General features: G+C 53.0%; 1 protein-coding gene across 4 annotated transcripts in view; it reads right to left on the reverse strand.

Moving 5' to 3' along the window:
* The window catches only part of MTMR4 (myotubularin related protein 4), a 113,522-nt gene extending 106,778 nt beyond the window's left edge, over window positions 1-6,744 (reverse strand). The window contains exons 1-2 of one of the 4 annotated variants that reach the window (XM_054008210.1): window positions 5,780-6,006; window positions 5,485-5,684 (exon numbers count right to left, since the gene is read on the reverse strand). The gene's annotated coding sequence lies outside the window, so the exon portion shown is untranslated. Of the gene's footprint in view, window positions 1-1,837; window positions 1,945-5,484; window positions 5,685-5,779; window positions 6,007-6,677 lie in introns of those variants that run through there. The other 3 variants (XM_054008209.1, XM_054008212.1, XM_054008211.1) reach the window with 3 other exon arrangements.
* Between the last annotated feature and the right edge of the window lie 1,655 nt (window positions 6,745-8,399).

An 8,399-nucleotide genomic window follows, 5' to 3' on the forward strand; every position in this document is an offset into this window, starting at 1 on the left:
TTTTGTTGCCCTTTCATGTACCTTTTCCAATTCCAATATATCTTTTCTGAGCTGGGGTGACCAGATCTGCATGCAGTACTCAAGATGTGGGCGTACCATGGATTTATATAGAGGCAATATGATATTTTCTGTCTTCTTATCTATCCCTTTCATAACGATTTCCAACATTCTGTTAGCATTTTTAACTGCCGCTGCACATTGAGTGGATGTTTTTAGAGAACTATCCACAATGACTCCAAGATCTCTTTCTTGAGTGGTAACAGATAAATTAGACCCCACCATTTTATATGTATACTTGGGATGATGTTTTCCAATGTGCATTACTTTGCATTTATCAACATTGAATGTCATCTGCCATTTTGTTGCCCAGTCACTCAGTTCTGTGGGATCCTTTTGTAGCTCTTCGCAGTCTGCTTTGGACTTAATTATCTTGAGTAGTTTTGTATCATCTGAAAATTTTGCCACCTCACTGTTTACCCCTTTTTCCAGATCATTTATGAACATGTTGAACAGTACTGGTCCCACTACAGACTGCTGGGTGACACCACTATTTCCCGCTCTCTGTTCTGAAAACTGACCATTTATTCCTATCCTTTGTTTCCTATCATTAAACCAGTTACTGATCCACGAGAGGACCTTCCCTCTCATCCCACAGTATTCTTGCCAGCAAGTTAAAGAAGTATGGTCTGGACAAATGGACTGTAAGGTGAATAGAACGCTGGCTAGATCGTCAGGCTCAACTGGTAGTGATCAATGGCTCCATGCCTAGTTGGCAGCCGGTATCAAGCAGACTGCCCCAAGGGTTGGTCCTGGGGCCGGTTTTGTTCAATATCTTCATTAATGATCTGGAGGATGGCGTGGACTGCACTCTCAGCAAGTTTGCAGATGACACTAAACTGGGAGGAGTGGTACATACGCTGGAGGGTAGGGATAGGATACAGAGGGATCTAGACAAATTAGAGGATTGGGCCAAAAGAAACCTGATGAGGTTCAACAAGGTCAAGTGCAGAGTCCTGCACTTAGGACGGAAGAATCCCATTCACAGTTACAGACTAGTAAGCAGTTCTGCAGAAAAGGACCTAGGTGTTACAGTGGACGAGAAGCTGGATATGAGTCAACAGTGTGCTCTTGTTGCCAAGAAGGCTAATGGCATTTTGGGCTGTATAAGTAGGGGCACTGCTAGCAGATCGAGGATGTGATCATTCCCCTCTATTCGGCATTGGTGCAGCTTCATTTGGAGTAATGTGTCCAGTTTTGGGCCCCACACTACAAGAAGGATGTGGAAAAATTGGAAAGAGTCCAGCGGAGGGCAACAAAAATGATTAGGGGGCTGGAGCACATGACTTATGAGGAGAGGCTGAGGGAACTGGGATTGTTTAGTCTGCAGAAGAGAAGAATGAGGGGGGATTTGATAGCTGCTTTCAACTACCTGAAAGGGGGTTCCAAAGAGGATGGATCTAGACTGTTCTCAGTGGTAGCAGATGACAGAACAAGGAGCAATGGTCTCAAGTTGCAGTGGGGGAGGTTTAGGTTGGATATGAGGAAAAACTTCTTCACCACCCTCCTAGTGAAACACTGGAATGGGTTACCTAGGGAGGTGGTGGAATGTCCTTCCTTAGAAGTTTATAAGGTCAGGCAACTCACTGCGATTTCCTAGCAGGTCTGACCTGGGTAAAGCATCTGTGGTTAACTCTTTCTCCAGGGGCTACAGCAGTGTACGCTAATTACCAACCAGCCTTCACAAAGCAAATTGCATTTATTCTTGGGAGAAAAGCATTACAGACCAAAAAAGCCATAAAACACAATAAAAGTTCCTACATACATGGTAACAGCTTACCAGAGTCACCCATCAGTCTTACTGGGCCTGAGCAGGCCAAAGTCTTTCCAGCCCTTCCACCGGGGTTGGGGCCCCCCTTAGACAGAGGGTCTGTCTGTTTGCTGGATCAGAAAGAAGCCTATGAATCAGTTTAAAAGCAGCCTTTTTAATTCAAAAGCCCTTTCTTTGGCTGTTAGTCTTTGGCAAACCCAGTTTGAAACAGTGTATGCAACTGTCCCCAGGTGAGGCAAGGGGATAACAACCTGAGTAATTCTTCTTAATCACCCCCCACTGTTCTCAGATCCTGGCAGAGTGGTCACAACTCTCCACCACTACAGTTCCATATAAGCCCTGGGCCACAGTGCTACATAAACCATTCATATAATATGGACCCCAGAGATACTGCATGTGGTTGCAGTATCCATCACAAATAATGCTACTGAAATTGACAGCATTATTCAACCAATGTCACTGTGTGGGTTGGAAGTGCATGACTTTAACTGTTGTGACAACTCAGCCTACAAATTAACCCTGATTGTGAGCTCAACTGTAAAAAGGAGTGAAAGTCATAAAGTGTCACTATAACTTACACCGGGGTAGGCAACCTGCGGCACGCGAGCTGATTTTCAGTGGCACTCACACACCCCAGTCTGGGGGGGCTCTGCATTTTAATTTAGTTTTAAATGAAGCTTCTTAAACATTTTAAAAACCTTATTTACTTTACATACAACAATAGTTTAGTTATATATTATAGACTTATAGAGAGAGACCTTCTAAAAACATTAAAATGTATTATTGGCACGCGAAACCTTAAATTAGAGTGAATAAATGAAGACTCGGCACACCGCTTCTGACAGGTTGCCAACCCCTGACTTACAATAACAAATGTTGATGGGAAAAGTTGCAAAAGGGAGACACATTGAACTGGTCCAAACAAAAAGACCGTCTGATATAATTCAAGGACTGTGTTAAGCTCATGCTGGGTAAACAAGAGAAGCTTTTCCACCCATTGTTCCCTTTTGGGGTCCTTAAAGAAGGAAACTTTGGGAGAAAACTGGTTATTGTAGCAAGCTTTACCATTATGGCTGCCACCCTCAGAATCTCCTGAGACCCCAGGCCTTTGTCATCCTGATCCTGAGAGATGTCCTGACCAAACTCGGCCAGAGAGAAGGATCCAGATGATATTGTCACTTCTACCAACTCCAGCTGAATCCCAACCACCTGGAATGTGCAACTTTGTCACAACCCCCCCCTTGCCCTGGTGTCTTCTTTACCTTCCCCACCTGATTTCTTCTCTTTCCTACTCTCTCCTTTTTCCTTCTGTCTAATAAGAGTCTGGCTTAGCCAGCCAAGCCTGCTGTAAACCTGTGACCAGAAAGAGGCAGCTAAAAGCAATGTCCCAAAAAGCCCGATGCTGGTATGAGTCTGTCAGGTCTTGGGCTGGCTGATAAGACTGTGCGCTGTGCCTATGTTTTTCCAGCAGTGAGGGTACAAGTGAAAGTCAGAGACAGAAGCTGCATTTTTTGTCTGCGCTGTTCATTTCTCTCCCCGTTTTGTGTCTTTTTGTCCTGTTCTTTCTTCTTAGGAAATGAGATTGAACAATAACAGCAACGACAACTGCTGCAGCCATCTTTGAATCCATCTAAGGGTACATCTACACAGCAATGTAAGCCTAGGGATAGTGGGACTCGAGTCAGCTGACCTGTGTCAGGGAACTCTGGGTTTGAGCATCTACACTGTATTTTGACCCCAGGTTAAGGATTTTCTGACCCATGCTCAAACCTAGGGCTCTGGCATCCACACTGCAGTGCACAGACGTGAGTGAAAGTAACCCTATCCCATAGTGGCTAGCACCCCCCCCCCCACACACACACACACACATTACATGTTGAAACTCTAACCCTATGAATGTGTTACACTGTCGGAAAACTCTGCTGCGCACCCTGCTTCCTAACTCTGAGGGTGCTATTGATGGGACTCAGGATCACAGGAGTAGATAATTGCATAATTAGCTCCTTTGGTGGCTGTCTCAGTAGAATGACTGCAGTTTTAGAAGGCTTTATGCTGAACTATCATCTAACCTGAGAACAGGACACTCCACCTTTAGGCTGAGTCAGATTGGCAGGAAAATGCCTATGTACGGGTGTCTGAGGATAATTAGGACATCAAAGGGCTGTCAAACTATAAGAATTGCAAAGTTTCATTTTAAGTTTTTAAAATGGGACATTCAGTGATGGTGTTGTTCTTTGGCTGTTTTTTATTTATTGTTTTCTGTTTGTTTTGAAGTTTGACATAAAATATAGGTTTCAGAGGAAAAACACACACACCCACACACACAGAGCCTGCGGAGAGGTGAAGGGCATCCCCAGGACTTGGATCCCTGGGAGGCTGTGGGTAAGTTTTGGGGCTGGCTCCCACTCACCACCCTCACACTGCCTGGGCACTCCTACACATGTAGCCAGAGGGGGCTGGGGGAAAGCACCTGGTTGCAAGACACAGAGAGCAGAGCAGGGACCAAGCAGCTGACTTCCACCAAAATCTGGCTGTGCTCTTGTGACCAAGAAGTAGCTCCTTTTGCAAAAAGCATCTTCTGATTGGTCTCCATTGAAAACCCTGCAGGCTCTCTGACTGGTGTCCAACAGACAAGGGACTAATGCTGATCATCTGAGCTGCTAAGGTTTGCAAAGGGAGGCGTGGCTTCCGTTTGCAAGAGCGTAATAGACTGCACCACAGATTTTTGGCAGAGAGAGAACTAAGGAAGTTGCCCCAAGGAACAATGGGATACATTCCCAGAGGACTTCTGGGATCGAGACAAGAGGGGGCCAAGACTTGGATTCTAGGTCCCAGCTTAACATGGTCTCGTACCCTTCAGGGTCCTGGGACCTTAAGGTCAAGCCCTAGATTAACACAAGTGGTATGTGGACGCAAGGGCGGTTAGGCTTGTCACCTAGGCCACGCTTACATTGCTGTGTAGACATACCCGAAGCGATTAAAAGAGCTAGGTTACAAAAACTGGGGGAAACACAGACACTCCAATTCCTACTGGCTGAGCCTGGGGACAGGAAGGCAGGACATGGGCCCCAGGGAATGGATGACTACATTGAAATCTCTTTATGAAAGCTAGAACTATACAGACATTCTTTGTCACCTTCTGGCTGAGGTAATTTCCTATCATTTTTTAATACATTGACCACTCTTATTTCAAGTGGCCCAAGTGATGGAGTTGTAACCCACACACCTCCTAGGTGTGGTGTTCTGTCCCAATCTAGTGGCACCAAGACCACTTAGAGAGAGATTAATGAGTCTGCTATACAACTTTTGCTAAGAGCTATATGGCTTTTAGCTCATGCATTTAGCTCCAGAGGTGCCAGGTTCAATCCCACCCGCCAACCACCGGGATCCGTCGGTGTTACAGAGTTACCACCATTTTCTGAGGGAGACTAGTACCACACAGTGGCAGATTTTCCCTGGCTTAGTTTTGTCCTGCTGCTCCTAGTTATAAAGCCATCTATCATCCTAAATTCCTCTCCAGCCTTGCTTGTCACCCACTTGAAACAGTTGTAGGTTTATGGCCCCTCTGCTCAAGCTATATATAAAAAGCAGGTTGCATCAATGACTGTTCCTCTACTTTTTCCACCCATTGCAAGCTTAAATGAAGTGAAAGTTACCATAGCTGCTCATGCATATACGTTCCATCGAAATAAATCTCACACCTGCAGTTCTGCAAAGAAGTGCAACATGATCAGAGGAACTCCAGCAATATGGCTGCTCAGCAATTAACATATAGAAAAGGGTACTCAGCTTTTGATGATGCTTCAACCAAAGCAGGAAACTCTCCCTTTCCCAGAAAGTCTGAGAGGAACAGAAACTAAAACCAAATAAAATCATCATCAACTGCTACGTGAAATCGTTCCCAAGTCTCAGCCACATAAACCTCTTAGCCAACAGAGCAAACAATCTCACCTAGAAACAGCGCTGGAAGCACTAGACAGAAGTCTAGAAGAAGAGATCCAAACCAGGTTAGACTTGCCAGATCTACACAGAATGGCAGATCTTTTCTCACAGTGATATGTGGACAGACTCTTTGCAGAGACGGAAGTAGCAAATATATTCAACTGGAATTGGAAACTGGGAGATAAATTGCACAATGCGATCCTGGACAGATCAAGCATACAGCCAACACGACTGAGAAGAAGTTGAACCTGGGGGAGGGGAGCACTTTTCACTTCAATGTCTAAAATATGAGAAACAGCAAGCCAGACAGAACCTCAAATGATGAGAAGCGACAGATGACTTCACTTCTCAAGTGAATTCAAACCCCAGCTGTGCGTGACCCTTGGGAAAGGGAAGAGAAAGCCCTGGCCCTCGGCCACAGAGCCAGAGCCAAGGGGCCACTGACCGCCTGGGGAACAGGCCAGAGACCGACCCAAGTCATTCCTTTCAAAGGAACGAACCAGCCAACCTCAGGGGAAGCCGGCGGTGACGCCGCCGGGAGCGGGCCCAGCGGGGACAGGGGCCGCCCAGCAGACCCCTTGGGGCGGCGAGGGGACCCGGGGTTGCGGGGCAGGTCCGGGGGCGGCCGGGCGGGCTCGCTTCAAGCACGGGGCGGGCTGGGCTGGGCTCGGCGGCGGGCGGGCGGCCCGTGGGCAGAAGGGTGAAGCCCGGGGACGGGCACAAAGGCTGTAGGGGGGCGTATCGGGGACGCGCACAGGGGCACGCGCACGGCTCCGTCCAACGGGCCTGCACGCGCAGCGCGCCCCGGGGCACGTGCCCAGCCTCGCCCCCGGAGAGGCTGTGGGCGGCAGCCCCCGCGCGCAAGGGACCTGGCCGGGGCGGCCTGTACCCAGCACGGGGGTCTCACCTCGGTCCGTCTCCGTCACTCCCGCCCTGCCGCGTACACCTCTACGCACAGGCCCTGCCACTGCCACTGCCACCAATCAGCGCCCGCCCCGCCGCGGGCCAATCAGCGAACGGAATCTCCTCCCGCCCCTCGGCACCGCCCAGCCTGGCCCGCGGAGCTCGAACACACCCCCGCACTGGCAGCCTATCGGGGGCGGGCGAGGGGCGGGCCACACAGCGAAACGTCCAGTCACAAATCACAGCGCGTCCCCGGCGAGCCAATGGGCACAGCGGGTAGGAACACCGGCTCCGCCCCGGCACCCAAGGGGGGCGAACCCGCGATTATTGGTGGCTCAGAAAGGTGGGTCCCTACGTCACAGGAATTGGAAGGGCACTTCCGGGGTTCCGGGGCCTGGCGAGTTGAGATCTCGGGGAGGGTCCCCATGTCACTCAGAGCCCTGGCCCCGCCCCGTAGCTCTGCCGATTGAGGGAGGGGCTGAGCCGGCTGGCGCGGTGGGGGCGGGGATTGGCCAATGGCAGACGGGGAGCAGAGTGCGGGAGCCAATGACTAGCCCCGGTCTCCGCCGGCAGGGGGCGCTGTGGGGAGTGGGGCAAGGGGGTTGGCTGTAGATGGGAGGCGGGGGGTGGGGAGCAGGCGGGAGCGCTGGTGGGGGCGGGGAGCAGGCGGGAGCGCCGGCCGGGGGTGAAGGAGCAGGCGGGAGCGCTGGCCGGGGGTGAAGGAGCAGGCGGGAGCGCTGGTGGGGGTGAAGGAGCAGGCGGGAGCGCTGCCCGGGGGTGAAGGAGCAGGCGGGAGCGCTGGCCGGGGGTGAAGGAGCAGGCGGGAGCGCTGGCCGGGGGTGAAGGAGCAGGCGGGAGCGCTGGTGGGGGTGAAGGAGCAGGCGGGAGCGCTGGCCGGGGGTGAAGGAGCAGGCGGGAGCGCTGGTGGGGGTGAAGGAGCAGGCGGGCGCGCTGGTGGGGGTGAAGGAGCAGGCGGGCGCGCTGGTGGGGGTGAAGGAGCAGGCGGGCGCGCTGGTGGGGGTGAAGGAGCAGGCGGGAGCGCTGGCCGGGGGTGAAGGAGCAGGCGGGAGCGATGTCCGGGGGTGAAGGAGCAGGCGGGAGCGATGTCCGGGGGTGAAGGAGCAGGCGGGAGCGATGTCCGGGGGTGAAGGAGCAGGCGGGAGCGCCGGTCGGGGGTGAGGAGCAGGCGGGAGCGCCGGTCGGGGGTGAGGAGCAGGCGGGAGCGCCGGCCGGGGGTGAAGGAGCAGGCGGGAGCGCTGGCCGGGGGTGAAGGAGCAGGCGGGAGCGCTGGTGGGGGTGAAGGAGCAGGCGGGCGCGCTGGTGGGGGTGAAGGAGCAGGCGGGAGCGCTGGCCGGGGGTGAAGGAGCAGGCGGGAGCGCTGCCCGGGGGTGAAGGAGCAGGCGGGAGCGCTGCCCGGGGGTGAAGGAGCAGGCGGGAGCGCTGGTGGGGGTGAAGGAGCAGGCGGGAGCGCTGGCCGGGGGTGAAGGAGCAGGCGGGAGCGCTGGCCGGGGGTGAAGGAGCAGGCGGGAGCGCTGGCCGGGGGTGAAGGAGCAGGCGGGAGCGCTGGTGGGGGTGAAGGAGCAGGCGGGAGCGCTGGCCGGGGGTGAAGGAGCAGGCGGGAGCGCTGGTGGGGGTGAAGGAGCAGGCGGGCGCGCTGGTGGGGGTGAAGGAGCAGGCGGGCGCGCTGGTGGGGGTGAAGGAGCAGGCGGGAGCGCTGGCCGGGGGT

The sequence above is a fragment of the Malaclemys terrapin genome, chromosome 18, assembly GCF_027887155.1.
Source record: "Malaclemys terrapin pileata isolate rMalTer1 chromosome 18, rMalTer1.hap1, whole genome shotgun sequence".
NCBI lineage: Eukaryota > Metazoa > Chordata > Testudines > Emydidae > Malaclemys > Malaclemys terrapin.